General features: G+C 42.9%; 1 long non-coding RNA gene across 1 annotated transcript; it reads right to left on the bottom strand.

Annotated features, from left to right (window-relative positions):
* Nucleotides 1-6,640: 6,640 nt before the first annotated feature.
* On the bottom strand, nucleotides 6,641-13,829 carry LOC113976394. Its single transcript, XR_003537085.1, has 2 exons — nucleotides 10,037-13,829; nucleotides 6,641-6,908 (listed from the first exon to the last, which is right to left on the bottom strand). It is a non-coding gene; the product is annotated as an uncharacterized LOC113976394 (long non-coding RNA).
* Between the last annotated feature and the right edge of the window lie 397 nt (nucleotides 13,830-14,226).

Here is a 14,226-nt window from a genome sequence, read left to right on the forward strand (position 1 = left end):
CTTTCTTTCCAAACTACAGAACCACATTATAGCTCTGCAGCTTCTTACTGCTCTGACCATGTGACTTGTGAATCTTGTAATTGTTCTTTTCCTTGTCACACAACATTTGAATCCCATGGCCTTGTGCAGCACAGCTGCCCAACTGTACCTCAGACCAAGCTCCAGTTCATTCAATTACAACTGAATGTCTCAATTTTGATTCCCCTTCCCTGTCTTGTTTTATCACAGTCCTTGCACTGTTTGAATTGTCTCAAAATCCTCCAGATCCTAAACCTTGAAGATCTTCACATTTACCTGAAGCAACCCCGAAGTCAGCAGGACTTTGTTGGCTTCACATCACAAATCTATAAGCATTCTTCTCATGCTTAATTATAACTGTGCAAGAATGTATAGGCTCAGGTAATCAATAAGGTAATCAATAATGTTGATTCTAGTTCACAGTAGGGACAAACTGTGACTGTAACATCACTGCCTTGCTACCGATCTTGCTTTCTAGGACACTGATTTGGTTACCCATAACTAATATGCTTGCTGCTCACATAACATCAATTCCCTTTACTTCCTTTTGTAACACTTTATTCTAAGATTTTGAGATGTTCTCTCTCATTTCATTAACCTTAAATTACACAAGTTATCTACCATTCATGTTTTCTTTCCTTGGATTGCTTCCTTGGTAGCAGCACTTTCTTACTTCCTCTCTTCTTTCCCTGGAATGCTCAGAGTTCTAGAGGTCAAACTGTTCCTGCAGCAGACTATGCAAATTTTACAACAGATGAGCTATATCCAGGCCAGATGAAATATATCCTGATTCTCATTTTTAAAGAGCACAGGACAAGGTTTGTAGCTGTTGCAGGAGTTACTTGTCTCTCCATCAGCTGTGCGACAGCTGAGCATTCCAGGGACAGCGAGGCCTTGTCCCCAGTGAAAGGAACAATTGATTCACTGCAGAGGGGAGAAGGAAGATTTGGCCTGGGGGGTCAGCAGTTGAACCAGCTGTTTCTTTGGCAGCTCAGAGCTGTCAGACCAGTTCCCCTCAGGAACAATTCTAAGGCAGCTCTAATGCGGATGGAAGAGACCACGTGAAGTCAAGGCAAACCCTTCCCTAAGGGAGGGCAGGCAGGATGGACACAGCAGTGCCTGAGCTCCTGCACAACAACCCCCCAAATACATTCCCAGTCCCAAAGGCCAAAGGCTGTCACAGCAGGGACAGCCCCCTTTGGGGTGAGAAAGGGCATTTCAGTGAAGGATATCCTGTGATTGATGTGGTCCATTCTGGGAGCAATGGGGTACAATGGTGGATTTCTCATCTCACAAATGCCAGCCTCCATTAACAACAGCTGCACAATGACCTACTTAGAAAAAAGACAAGTGAAAATTCCATTTTGGAAGACAGCTGCCTAGAAATTAATATTTCCAAATTAATGTGGAGAGCCTGAATACTACTGCCTCAGGCACTTATGCCAGAAAGGTTAAGTGGCACATTTTAATAGATAATCTCTATGATTAATTTATCAGAAAGAACCAAGTGGCTAATTTCTCCTAATTGAAATTTTGTGGCATGATAAAAAATTTCCATATATAATTCCACTTCCATTTAAATCCGTTGTACTAACTTATTACATGAAACCAAACAAAACTACAGTCTTGAATCCTGCTTTCATTTTCCACTAAGGAAACAAACCCCTTGTTGTGGCCACAAAGAAATTAGTAGAATGGATTTCCCTGAGGACTGATAATAAAAAAAGGGATCAGACTTTCAAATCCAGTCCCAGGTTTCAAAGACAAAAAAGGAGCCAGATTTGCAGAGCTTCACATCTTTTGGGTTTAGCAGGGGGACAAACCTGAGTGCGAGGTCACTATGGGGATTTGGGTGGACTGGAGCTCACTTGGAGCAGCACTTTGGGGGATAAAAGCCCAGAGCAACCTGAGGGCAGGTGACTGTGTCAGTGCACCAACTCTGAAATACCTGAGCTGACTACCTACATCTACATTTTTAAGTATTTCTCATAAATTAAGTGTCCTAGATTTTTAAGAGCGGGATGGCTTGCAAGGAGAGGTCAATTTTTTTATTCAGACTGGTCAGACAGAAACTCTTCTTGAGATGTGGCACGGAAAGAGCAAACTTTTTGCTAAGGATAGACAGGAACAAATTGCTCTGGATTTAACTTTGCTAAGTAAATCAGTTAAACAATTTGAGGGGGAAAAAACAGGGTACCTGGCATCTGCAACAGTGGAGCAAACTTGAAGGGGAGAAGTAATACAGGTCTTATACAGAACAGAGAAGAGCACTTACCATTTCTTTTGGGCCATGGGGTGGAATGTGTGTAGAAAATGCCCATGTATTGTAAAATTAGTGTCTCCATTATATCCGTGTTTTTCCTGCCCTGTCATTTTTGTTCCTGGGCTTGTCTTTTCAAAATACCTTTTAAGTCTCTCTTGATGGTCAGGACAGCAATCACAGGCAGTGCTCACTTTGGTTAAGGCTCCCACTGCTAATTCTTTGTGTGCTGTGTTGCTTCTCTATGGGAGTTAATTCCTGTATGCAGCAATTGTTTGGTTCTAGTTCATTACATAAAACAAAATTTCAGCACATGCAGGTTTAGGAAATGTGGACATTGATGGATCCTGTGCAGATCCACACCTTGAATCCACTCTACAGATACCTAGGCACTCCTAAACTGCTGTAGGACACCTCAGTGTGGCAGCGCTGAGAAAATGAACCCCTGCGTGGCTGTCTGAGGGTTCCTGCTGAGTCACTGAGGGGACTCCACACGCCCCATCCCAGGTCTTGCACCACAGCTTTTGTACCAAAGAGCGCAGCTGTCGATTCGGTTCCTGATACCTGAACATGTCTTGGCTAGAAAGTACCACCGGGTTTTTATGTGTCGCAGGTTTTACAGGTTTTAAAAGCCATGCAGAGAAATTCTGCAGGTTGCACGCCCTTCCCTTTCCCCGTGGATGGGTGCGGGGATCTGTAAAAATTCCTGCCCGGTCTCGGCAGGCTTTGCCCTGGAAGCAGCCTGGGGCTGGAGGAGGGTGTGAGCCATGGGAGCAGAGCTGGAGCCCCAGGCCGGCTGTGTGGCCCAGCACCGCCTGAAACGGGAGCTGCCAACGGGAATCAGCCACTGCCGAGCGGTGCGGGAGCACCCGAGTGCGGAGTGCGGGATGCGGGAGTGCGGAGCGCGGGAATGCGGACGTACGGGAGTGCGGGAGTGCGGGAGTGCGGGAATGCCGATGGTGCTGCTGCTTTGCCGATCGCGGCCGAGAGGTGGCGGCCCCGCACCGAGGATTGGCCTCCTGCGGGAGGGCCCGGGGCCCGTCCCTGCCCGGCCTGTCCCTGCCCCGTGCCCGGCCTGTCCTGCCCTACACTGCCTTGTCCTCGTCCCTCCCTACACCTTGCCTTGTACTTCCCTCCCCTGCCCAGGCCCCGTCCTGTCCTTCCCCACACCTGCCCCTGCCCCGGGAGTTGCCCGACGGTCCCGAGCCGGAACTCGGAACATCCCGGCTCTGCTGTTCGCCCCCGGGGCGGTGCTTTGGCCCCAGCTTTCTGAAAAAAAATATATTTAGGGTGATGCAAACCTTTACCTTTCTGCAGAACAGCCAACACTGTCTCTGTTCTTTCCTTGAACATCCTTGAACATTCCTCAAATCCTCAAATCCTTAGAGCACTGCCTGGCTTCTTAGCTATCAAATTTGGGCTCCCAAATATCCAGGCTGCGTTAACATCCTGCTTTGGGTACTATTGCAGTTGTTCAGTCTCTCCCAAAATTGTTCCTGCTCCTTTTGGGCTAACTTGATGGGTGATCCATGGAGTTCACTAGTGCAGGAGCAGTTAACATCTCTGTAAATACCTGACAGGGAATACACATGGCAGGGAACCCCAGTCTCATTCTTCCTGAAGAACCCAGTATTTCCATGCTTCAGCTACCAGCCCACAAGATGAGTGCAATGCTAACACTTTACATCAATGGTAATGAGTTAATTAACATTTCTTAAGGTCCTGAAACCTCAGATTAATAGTGCTCTGGAGTATAAAGACATAATATTATTTCATTGAGCATTTGTCATTTAAAAAGCTCTATGCCTAAAGCTTTAATCAAACTCTGTAAGATGAGAGTAATTTCCTATTTGTCACACTTGGGTCTCTGGTCTCTGCTAAGATGCATGTGTAGTTAAACCACAGATCTCCTTGGAGAGGAGCAAGGGTACTGTCAAGGAAGGCAAATCCAACAGCAGAATCCTACACTTGAGAGAGGTCTGTAGCTCTTGTAAGAGCTATTTTTAGAAGATGCATTTCCCGAATTTACAAATTGTGATATTATATCACTTCTATTAGCACAGAAAAGTATCTCCTCTTCAGTTGTTTTGCTAAAGCTCCCAAGTCTTAATGTCTCTAAAATATCCTTTTTTCTAACAAAGACTGCTATTTTTTTTAGATTAAACAATTACTAGGTACCAGATTTAAATCTGTTTTGGTAGCATAGGAATACATTCATCTGGGATACAACTGCTCTCTACACAATGGATTTTAACCACTGTGTAGGAAATAAATTTACAATTTACTCTTATGTTATATCAGAAAGCAAGTGTATTGTTTTGAATAATAAGCAAACAACCATGAATTATCAGTAATGTCCCCTGCTACACAAGTCAGAGCTTTTAATGGTGGTCAAGAACACTTACTTGACTAGAATAAAATCACTTCAGATATGTATGTGTGACTGGAGGCTAAAATTTCATGGTCAATTAGCAATGGTGGCACAGACATTAATACAGGAAATGCTGAGACCCCAACGACTCCAACAGCAGCAAAGCAGGCCCAGCAAGAGCTGCTGAGAAGCTGCAGTGACACTGTGGAGCATCAGGGTGCTCACCTGCACTCCAGAGAGTGTCTGTGCAGAAATCCTTCTCTTTTCCAAAAAAAGCCAACATACAGCAGGAGTTTTTCATTCCAGCCCCATCCTGTGGCTCAGCACAGTGCCAAGCAGTGAGGGTGGGAATGCCCCTTCCCAGGGCAGCCTGGATTGCTCCCTGCAGGATGGGGGCCTGCAATCATCCCCCTGAACACAACCCCTCTGAGCACACCCGTCCTCCTCCTGTGTCCTGGCAGCCCAGCTGTGTGCAGAGGGCTTTCTTTGCGTAATCAGCACTGATTACACAATCCAGGTAAATTCCTTCACAAGTATTTTTAGACATTACACACAAACTCCACCTCTTGCAATCCAGTGCTTCTTTCCCTTCACAAGCAGAGAGGCTGAAATAAGGTTTTTACTCTGAAAGGTGTTTGGGGCTTCCTCTGATTTTTATACCATGTTTGGTTTACAATTTCAATACTGATCTCTCTATTTACTAGTTGTCAGCCTGGCCCATTGACTATTAAAAGTTACTATTGCTGACTTCAATATGAAAATGAATAGAAATTCAGGAAGCACAATCAATGATTCTGCTCCTGCTGCAATGGCCAGGAAGCTGCCTCTGCCCTACCTGCATTAGTGGTGTCACAGGGACAACACAAAGCAGCAGGAAAAGCACTCATCTGAAAAGAAAGCAAATAGATCTTTTTTTCATATAGAGGGATAGCAAAGTTGTTAAATTACGTGTCCTCTTTGCCTGTATTCACAGTAAAAGCACTTGCCAAGTTCCCAGAGGAACTCCTTGCCCAAGCCTGGTTTGCAGGTCTGTGATCCAGCCCTCCTGGTCTCTTGTTTTCCCAAGGGGAGCCCATCAGTTAGGGAGATTCTGCTGAAAACAATGGGAAATTCATTTGGATGTTAATTGAATTATGTCAGTTCCCATAACTATTACTTTTTCAGGTAATTGGTATATTTATTATCCGTTGTGTTAGCATTAAATATTAATTATTATAATTATGTGTAATTATATACATATTACACATGGTACTTATTTTGCACAAATACCATATAATAGAGAGTAAAGGGTTTAAAACACCATATTGAGATAAAATGCTACATCTTTCCTGAATAAAAGTACTTTTCTCAATGGAAATGATTTAATACAGACATTTAAGTTACTTTGGTTTCTAGAAAAATAACTTCTTTGCAGTCATAGGGCTGATCTCCTCCTGTTAAATTTAACACAAAGATTGCTGCTCATCTTCAAAGCAGCACAACTAAGCTCTTGGAATATATTCCTTAAAATACACTTCATGTTCCTCATTGCTGCAGTGAATAGTGCACGTGTGTGAGGATCAGGAATTTGCAGTATCAAGTAGGAGGTGACTGTCGCTGTTTTGGTCATGTGCATATTAATTCCAACTTCTGGCACGTTCCCTGGGTGGGAGATTTCACACACAAGGCGAGTCCCCAATGGGAGGCAAAGGCAGCTTTAAAGTATTACCCACGTGCAGTTCTTGGCAGGTGACCCACTAAAGCAGAGTTTTGAGCCTTGTGCCTTGCACTGCTGTCATTTCTGGGACTAGTTTCCTGCTGGGAATGTAACCCCCATCACGGGAGTAAGCCACTGCATCTGCTACAAAGCTGCCTAAAAATACCCCCCGAGTGGACAATGCCATGTGGTGTGCTAGGGACACAAACCAGGCTGTCAGCAAAGATTAATGATTGTTCAGCTACATGCCAAGCACATCTCAGAGTCTTAAAAAACCACAAACAATCATTTGATATTCTGTTATAAACGTAATCTCTCAAGATTTATTGCTATTTAACGAATTTGCATCAGTGAAAGCATAATAAGAATATCTCATCCAAGTTCACATTTTAAGAAACGAGCCCATCTTGCAGCTTGTTTCAGTTTAAGGAAGTTCTCTGGAAATGTAGATTTTGTTCTAGAAGACACTTCCCTTCAGGCTGACATTTTTTCCTGAGCAGATCAGATGAGCCTGATTCTTTTGCCAGTATCTCTCCTTAAAATCCCCGTTCTGCAGACTGAGACTTTCAACAAGAGCTACATGTTACTGTTTTCTCTCTACAGATTCTGTTTGAAATACCTGCCTGTATTTTCTTGCTCGTGTCTATTATCAGACTCCTTCAATTTATAAGGTATGGTCAGAGGGCACAAATTACTACAATGCAAATAAGTGCAGGTTCTTAAATCACAGACACAACTTTGTACTTCATCCTTCGTGGTGCCATCCAACTTTGCAGTGGGTAAACTCTCCAGATCTTTGCATTTCTGCCTATTGAATAGGATTTTGAAGATATTTACAAATATTATTATTAATCCATAAATTGCTGACCTTGAAATGAAGTCCTACCTTTATTTTATGTAAAATGGGAGTGTGATTAGGCACAGAATGGAATCATAGTAACTGCAGGTCCTGGGCCTTCAATGAGAGCTGTGTGTAAATGGATCTCAGTGTAAGATCAGCACCATGATTTTTTAAAAATCATTCAGAAAAAACATGACTGAAGCTAATGGGCTTTAAATATCTTTTGTTACTGCTACTGTAGTTATGGCTGAAAATCCCCAAATTACATGTATACCATGGTACAGCCAGAGAAAAGAGCTTTACAAAGATTTCTGTTTATATATTTTGAGAAAAATGATTACAGACTCTTAAAAACATAGGTTATAAAACCACTACAGATTGAACTTCATTCTTATTATGCACTGTGCTGGTCTGCCAATTCTGCACGCACAGAAACCATGAGAGAGACTGTTCCAAAGTCTTATGAGCTTGTTTTTCTCAGGAAACCACCATTCCAAGAATTGTAAGATGAAGAAAAACACGAAGTTGCAATCAGAAGGCCTAAATTAGCAACTCTCAAGACTGTCAGTATGTTTTGTAATCCACAGGAGGAGAAAACCACAAGTGCTGTTAGGGACAAGTGTGTCTAATATCCACATCTGACATTTCTGTAACCATCCATCACTGGGATCACCACCCATCCACAGCCAAGAGTTTGTTACTTTAACACAGAGGACAAGCTCACATGTTTGTGGGCAATTATTCCAGGAAACAGCAAATCATGTTACCTCAACAACTCTACAGATTCTTTCTTCCCTGGAAAAAATATTGCGTAGATTGGGGAATACATGTGCATGTTGTACATTTTAATTTAAAAACACAATAAGAGAAGTTTTTCACTACTTTTATGATTATCTACTGATTAGAGTCTTTATTTCCTACATGACTATGCATTTCAATCTCTTTTACTCTCCTTTTTCTTTTGTGCTAAACCAAACATTTGTCCACTCCATCACCATGGCTGAAATAGTTTCCCATTGAAAAGGAACAAGAGCATCCTACTATTTATTGCCTTCTCATCTTCCAGCTCTTGGAATTACAATCATCTTTGAGATGTACATACAGTGTGTTGACACTCAAGACCACTATGAAAGCTTAACTTTGCAAGATCTATGTCATATAATTTCCTCACTGTAACTCTTGGAATTCCAAAAGAAAACCAACATGTGCAAAACCCAACAACAGAAAACAAGTTATATGGCCTAAGATCACTTTACTACTCCCTTATCTAGCAGTAACTGTTGGCTTGCTGTTGTGTGCCTAAAAGGATCTGAAATACACATATTTGAGTTATAGTATCTTGATCATCAGGGTGAAATGAAAAAAAGATGCACCTGTAGGTACTGTTTATCTGCTTCTCTGTATTATTTAGCAGTGCACACACAGAGGGAACATCTTTCTTCCCCTCAAACCTCAGCTGCCAGGTGCCACCACAGGGCTGCTGACAGATACAACTCACAGCAGAGCTGCAGAATTCACATGTGCACTTCTGCTGGGACTGAGGGTTTGTTTCCTGCCTCTCCCACCAGGGAGAACTGTGATCTCATAGTCTGATACAGACTTGGGAGCTTTGTCTACCTCCTTTTACAATACTGCCATTGACTGGATGTCCCTCAAAAGGGCTGGAGCCACAATTATTGATCTCAGCAAAGCCACACACAATTTACACAGAGAGATGGATCAGGATCCTTGGGCCAAACGACAGCAGAGAGGTTTGCATGTGCCTCTGGAAACAAGAAACTGAGAGGGGGTGCAGAGAGCACCACTCACTGCTCACAGGCACTGAAAGGTGGTGATGGATCTAAATACTGTGGAATGCCAGAGAAATAACCTCTGGTAGCCCCTGATCTTCAGCTGAGGGATTTTGGGGCTGTAGAAAGGCCAACAGTAGAGTGAACCATAAACCCTGTGAGATCTGCTCCTGCATCCCTGGCACGTGCCCAGCAGTGCAGGATATTTGCACCAATAACCCAGGCAGTTGTGCACCATTTTCACTCAGGAAGCTTCAAGAGCAAGCAAACAAACAAAAAATTACTGGGCAGTGTATCCTCAACTTCAGTTTAGTGATGGGGGAGTGAGCTGCTCAAACCTGATGTCAGGTGTATCAAGGAGAACCCAGCCCAGGGGGTGGACCACAATGGAAGCAAACCACACACACTCTTGGCAGCAGTTACCCAGAAAGTATGAAAGCACCAGGAGCTGACTAAACAAATCAGGAACCTGAAACCAGCCAGTGAGCTCAGCTGTGCTGGTTTTCCTGCTGGAGCCAGAGGAAAGTGGTGCTCAGCCAACCAAGCACTGGGAGCTGCTCCGGTCTCTCGGAAAACACACCACCCTGGGCTGCCAAGCTTCTGTAGATAAGTGCCACTCTTCCCTGTCAACATCCTGAATATCTTCCCAAGCATAGGACAGACAGGTGGCCAAAGCTCCAGCATGGCCAAGGACTAGCTCATAGGCATCTCACATTTCATGATGTCACCAGCAGACCTGGCCTGCTTTGCACAGGACACTCCAAAGGCTCCGTGTGGAGGGGCACAGAAGAGTCATTTCTGAAGGAAGCTTTGTCAGTCTCACATCTTGTGGATTCCTGCCTTCTGTAAGTGGGTAACCTCAGTCCCAATCTCAGGCATATACTGATATATGATACACCGTGAAATACTGAATATTTTTCAGGAATCAACAAAGAAACCCTAGAGAAAAGTCTAGTTCAATACTAGTCAGGCCTGCATGAGATCACAGCTTTATCCACTACACCTTTCTGTGTGGTACCAAGTAATTTGGCAAAGTTTTGTCCATGAGATACTGACTTACATGTTTCTCTGTTACCCTTCTGTTCAACCTACTTTCGTAATTCCATGTTCTCCATTACAAAATTACTCCTTATTTGGCAGTTTCCTAAAATACAAAAAAATCTTTACAGGCAAAAGGTAGTGACAGCACCACTAAGGCAATTGAAATTTAGTTGCCTTTGTTACAGTGCCCTAACAAAAACTAAGGCAATGCAATAGCAGCTGCTATCCAGTCCCACTGAAACAATCCTGTGTTGCAGGAACATGGAAATTCTTTAAAACTATCATTTAGGCTTCTTTCTAAGTACTTTAAATATTTATATATATTTATAAACATATATGGGTTTTTTGGTGCATTTATATAAACGTAAGTTAAAATAAATTAAAATAAGAATTTCATGTCCAATATAAGACACCAAAAAAGCCAAATTCTGTTATCTGAAACATATATAACACCTTAATGCAATCAGCTGGACAAGGTCAAACAAGCACAACATCATTTGGCAGGTAGCCCCTAATTTCTAACACTTAGTAGAAGGGACACTATTTTTCTATACCTGTTTATAAATGTTCTAGAATTAATTCTAAATTTTGTTCCACTTCTTCTTAAAGAGTATTTAGACTCTATAACATTAGAAGTTCTCAATATGCTATTAATAAGCTGGGTCAGCTACACAGAACTACATTTTACTCTTTGTCACAACCTTACAGTGGCATCTACTTAAATGCTACACTCTTTTCTAAGTAAAAAAAAATTCAGTCTGGTTCTCATTCCCACATTTACAGCATGTCTGTTTTAAAACAATAATCTAAGTTCTAGTATGACCAAATGTCAACAGTTCTTTTGTCTTACAAATATTCTCTCTCAGCACCTCCACATTTGATGCATACCTTGAACACTTCTAAGCCAACTGCTATTGCCTTGCTAATAATTCATTATCACTTACTGCTCATCAGAATAAATTTTTTAACTACAAAAACTTCTCCAGTACTGAGATGGCCATGTAAACCATTTTACCACAGCTGGCTGAGAAGTACATTTTTGTGGTTTTGCAAGCTGATTCCCTTTCGTGAAAAGTTTTCAAGAAAACAAGCAAAATGAGATCCCAGACATCTGAATCACCAGACAGTAAAAAAAAAATTATATATATATTTAAGTATTTGACTTCCTAAAGCAAAAATATGAACTGCCAGTGACCCCTTTGTGTGTGCAGTCAGAGCACCCCATTCCTGGGCCCAGCCAGCTGGTTGCAACAGGTAAAACATTTACTTCAGTCCAGTCAATGAGTCCAGTCCTTCATTTCAGCCCAACTGGAAATCGGTTTTTTAAGCAGAACAGCAATTAAAAAACAAACACATCTCCTTCATCTCTGGACTAGGGACACTGACCTTATAAATATCTGACATTCTTCCACTGCCTGCAAACAAAAATGGACTGCAGGCAGCCATGATCATATGTCACCCTGACAAAACATTCTTACTCCTTGGCTACTTTTTGGAAAAGGTTATTTGCTGTCAATCAAGTGACAAGTTCTGCTTATAATAATGGTGATGACATCAGACCTGTAGAAGAGAAGATTAGTATGGGGAGTCTAAATATATAAACCAGAAGGTCATGGGACACATCCAATGTCAGTTGGAGTCAACGGCCTCCATTTGGTTCCATCAAAACTGGATCCATGGAGGACTAAGAGATTCATATATATATATATTTATTTATTTTCCCTATAGCCAGTATGGTTTGCAGCCTAGGATTTTTTAAGGTGACCTGGATCTCTGATATGTCTGACAAGAAAAGGTGCTCGTCCCTATTTTTATTTTTAGGTGGCCATATATAGTCAGTCATGTTCATCCTTTCCAAAGTGGGACTGACCCTGTGGAGGTACCGGGCAGGAATTGTTCCAAACAGCAGGCTGGGGGCTCTGCCCACACACTGCTTTTGCCATTTGGTGGTGTTTACAAAGCCACTGGGCAAGAGGCCAGCTCGTGTTTTAAGCCTCAGGTTGGACACAATGGTTGGTCAGTGTGTTGAGGCCTATAAAGCACAAGTCAGCAGCTTTTCCTGTCGGGCAGCAAATAACTAAATTTCATTTGTCTCAAATGGGATTTTAGTTGTCCAGGGCTGCAGGACAAAGGGACTGTTCCCCCCCCTGACAGCTGGACTGGATGATTTGTGAAATGTATTTTTAGAAGTCCTATTTGCCTCCATGTATGCCTGCATTGTCAAACATCCAGGCAGCAAGAGGGGTCAGGCTTGGAGCCACGAGGGCTGTGACATACTGTACAAACTGTACCACACTGCTCCATCTAACCCTGCATTTCCATTCCTGCTCCCCCCAACTCACAGATACAGCCCAAACATCAGTGCAACACTCCTGCTGTTCTCCCTGCACTTCCACGTGCTGTCCTGACAGCATTCACAGTAATTAGTAACCACAAAGGGAAAATCACTGCTGATACAATAGGACATTAGTGCTCAAGCCTGTTTTCCAAAATCACCCTGATTTTCCCCACATTTCCTTTTCCTAAACATATCTCTACCTGATTAACAGAAACAAACTCTTGTAAATTAGCTTTTTCCTTTAACAAGACAACACACTCTTGTGGGATTTTATTACTACCATTCATCCTCCTAATCTTATCCCACACCTTGCTGATTGGCATATCCTCATTAACATCTGCCCATGGCTATTGTGCTAGTGCTGCTTTTTTTCCAAGCTAATGATTTCTTCCTCCTACAGCCTGTGACATCCAGTTGCACTCCTAATACATTTCAAAACTGGTTTCCTATCTTAAACAATATTGTTACATTTTTTGTTTAAACAGTGCACTGATTTCCTTCCCTTCCTATTCAATGTAGGTCTTGGAAAGCACTTTTGACATATATGTAAAATCAATGGGAAAATCATAAATATAACTGAATACATTTATTCTATGCTGATTTACATAGGACTTTACTAAATAGTTGCTCATACTACCATCTTTCATAACAGTTAGAACTCACAAAATAAAAATAGAATACTCGGGATAAATATTGCATTTATACCTTCAAGAAAATAATTTTAATGTACAATGTCACAATGGATATCTACACTCCATATTTTCTACTCCTGAAAAGTTTCCCCTTTATTCTGCATTGGTTATTACACCCTCTGTTGAACTGCATGTTTTCATGCCCTGTTCATATTAGGAAGTGTGAACTTCCTATTTCACAGTCTGTCTAAAATTCCTGCCATCTGGTAAGACATATTAGCTTTAATGCTGAGATTCTTACCAGTCTTTTGTGCCTTTATGCTCTTAATCTACAAACTTCATCTGTAGGAAATTTCAAATGAAATGTCTGATCTTCAGAGACAGTTATGTGTTAAAAGTTGTTATACAGCACTGTAAAAAAACCTCTATAATAATATGTAAATAAATCAAGCAAGTCAAAATAAAAAATACACTTACTGCGTGTAGCTCCACTGTTAGTGTTGACAGAACCAAACCCTGCACAGCTCCACTGAATACAATTAAATCACCAGGAGAACAAAATAGGAGGAGACTTGGACACTTCAGGTAGTGTGAAAGGACATGCTCATGCCTTGTACTGACCCGTAAGTCTGGTTTGTAGAACAGATTTCTGCCTGGGAACACGCCCCAGGCAGCATGGCCTGTGTAGTTCTGGGATCTCATGGTGAAATTGCAGAGACCTGGACAGATCCAAGGGCTGGGAATCACCAACCATGGGAAGTTCAACAAGAGGAAGTGCCGGATTCTGCCCCTGGGATGGGGCAACCCCAGATGGACAGACAGACTGGGAATGAGAGGCTGGAAAGCAGAGCCGGGAAAGGGCCCTGGGGGTCCTGGTGGTGCCAGTTGTCCCTGAGTCAGCAGTGCCCTGGCAGCCAGGAGGGACATCCCTGTCCTGGGGCATCAGGGAGGGGATTGTCCCGCTCTGCTCTGCCCTGGGGCGGCCTCACCTCAACATTGGGGCAGTTTGGGGGGACACAATGGAGGGAAGGGATTGAGCCATTGGAGACTGTCCAAAGGAGGGCAAAGAGATGGGGAAGGGCCTTGATTTGAAGCCGTGGGAGGACACTGAGGGCACTTGGTGTGTTCAGCTGGAGCAGAGGAGACTGAGGGGAGACCTCCCTGCAGTTCCAATGCCTGGGCAGGGGCAGAAGAGGGGCAGGGACTGAGCTCTGCTCTGGGGGGACCAGGGACAGCAGC

This window comes from Neopelma chrysocephalum, unplaced genomic scaffold (genome assembly GCF_003984885.1).
Source record: "Neopelma chrysocephalum unplaced genomic scaffold, ASM398488v2 Primary Assembly neopelma1_159, whole genome shotgun sequence".
NCBI lineage: Eukaryota > Metazoa > Chordata > Aves > Passeriformes > Pipridae > Neopelma > Neopelma chrysocephalum.